We start from the raw sequence: 2,500 nt of genomic DNA on the forward strand, positions 1-2,500 counted from the left end.
TATTCTGCAAACAGGAGGAGGCTGAGCTCCCCTGCACGATACACCTCGAAACCCTCTCAGGTCCCGGCGGCGCGCAGCGCCGTCCTAAGTACTTGGTCGGGTTCGAGAGAGGCGCAATCGCCCGGAGATAGGCGAGTAGACGCTTTCAGTGCGAACACCCGTGCTCCCAACTGAGCTTGCCGCTGCCGACAGAGGCCCGGGAGCGTGCTGTCGTGGCATTGCCGGCGGGAAACAACACGCGCCACCTACGGTGACCGGCAGCTCCAACGCCAGCGCCACAGAAGGGCAAAGCCCCACTTGGGTGCAGAAGCGAACTCTCCCAGCACAGCGCACGCGCCAACACGTCCGCAGAGCTGCGATACAAACCACCTGCGAGAACCGCTGGGGGCGACCGAGCAGCAGACGGCGTCGCGACGCCGAGTGCCGGGCGGCGGCGCATCCTCAACGCACACAGTCCGCAATCGGACCAGCACACTGCAGATGTCCACCGCGCTTCGCACCGGGCTCGACAGAACCCACTTTGGCCGCCTGGCGCCGCGCGCAGGGTGCGCCGGCGCATAGCTGGGACGCCAGCCGGGCCCGTCGGCCGGCGCTCCTGCCACTGGGCGCCCCCCACCAGCCGGCTGTAGTGCGTGCGCTCACGCAGCGCGCGGCCAGCACGCCGGGCGGCCCCCCCTCACCGGCCGGGGACTGTCCCGCCAAGCCACAGCCTCGTATCGCTTCATACCCACATGGCCAACTCAGGTTCGGGGGCATGGCGGGTACCGCCGAAACAACCGGTTCACAGATGTACCGATCGTCGCTATCACCGATGCACCTGCAGCGCGAACAACCGCTCAACAACTGATTTCCAGTTCATTTGCGGATCTTTGGCAGCAAACGTATACGTCAATCTACATTTGCGAAATCTACGATTCTGGCATGCCTGCATGTTATGTGTCACGACACGCTACATCAGCCCACATACACACTGCGGCATGTACACGAGAGAACACGTGGAAGATGGTCCGCGCACGTGTGCAATGTCCCTTGCGCGGTCGACTGTCAACCGGCCTCTGTAGCATGTCGCAGATGTGGAACGCGGTCCACCGTGCTATCATGTTGTGTGGGGCAATACGATTAAATAGGAAAACCCTCGTCGCTACATCAACAGACGGCTCACGCTGATTCCCGGCAGAGGGAGGAGGGGGGGGGGGGGGCCAACATGCAATACTTTCGTCCGTACCTACTTACCACATGTCTGTACGGCGTACAACAGTGCAATCTCGCTGTAATGGGGAGACGAGACAAGTAGCATCGTGCACAACATATGGCCCTTATGATTCGCCATTGTAGGGCGCAGCCGGTGTACGGTCAAGCATGTGCCACATTATGTCACTCAGTACGTAACGACGGATGATCAGTGTGGGTTACGCGTACATCAGCGGACAGTCCACACAGGCCGTACCACAACGTACACTGACTGCATCGACAACCGAATGCAACTGAACAGCTGCAAGGCTCATTTCACAAACAAACGCCTGACCGACCAGCTTGGAAGGGCAGGAGGGGAGGGCGATATTCGTTCTGTAGCGGTACACCCTTCCAGTGGTTAGCGGGACTGTGTAGAAAGTACGCAACACTCGAAAGACCTTTATGTGAGGGTACGCACCATGGCATCAAGAAATACACATGACACCAGAGGATCCAAGCAGTGAACTATGTTCAGAGGGTTGCTGTTAGGCAAAGCTACATTCCTGTGACGTTACATGTGACAGTTAAGGTGCAGTGTAAGTTAGGTTAAGGTGCAGTGTAAGTTAGGTTAAGGTGCAGTGTAAGTTAGGTTAAGGTGCAGTGTAAGTTAGGTTAAGGTGCAGTGTAAGTTAGGTTAAGGTGCAGTGTAAGTTAGGTTAAGGTGCAGTGTAAGTTAGGTTAAGGTGCAGTGTAAGTTACACTAGATCGCGTGTTAAGTTAGGTTAAGGTGCAGTGTAAGTTAGGTTAAGGTGCAGTGTAAGTTAGGTTAAGGTGCAGTGTAAGTTAGGTTAAGGTGCAGTGTAAGTTAGGTTAAGGTGCAGTGTAAGTTAGGTTAAGGTGCAGTGTAACTTAGGTTAAGGTGCAGTGTAACTTAGGTTAAGGTGCAGTGTAACTTAGGTTAAGGTGCAGTGTAACTTAGGTTAAGGTGCAGTGTAACTTAGGTTAAGGTGCAGTGTAACTTAGGTTAAGGTGCAGTGTAACTTAGGTTAAGGTGCAGTGTAACTTAGGTTAAGGTGCAGTGTAACTTAGGTTAAGGTGCAGTGTAACTTAGGTTAAGGTGCAGTGTAACTTAGGTTAAGGTGCAGTGTAAGTTAGGTTAAGGTGCAGTGTAAGTTAGGTTAAGGTGCAGCGTAACTTAGGTTAAGGTGCAGCGTAACTTAGGTTAAGGTGCAGCGTAACTTAGGTTAAGGTGCAGCGTAACTTAGGTTAAGGTGCAGCGTAACTTAGGTTAAGGTGCAGCGTAACTTAGGTTAAGGTGCAGCGTAAC

The sequence above is a fragment of the Schistocerca gregaria genome, unplaced genomic scaffold, assembly GCF_023897955.1.
Source record: "Schistocerca gregaria isolate iqSchGreg1 unplaced genomic scaffold, iqSchGreg1.2 ptg000531l, whole genome shotgun sequence".
NCBI classification, from domain to species: Eukaryota; Metazoa; Arthropoda; class Insecta; order Orthoptera; family Acrididae; genus Schistocerca; species Schistocerca gregaria.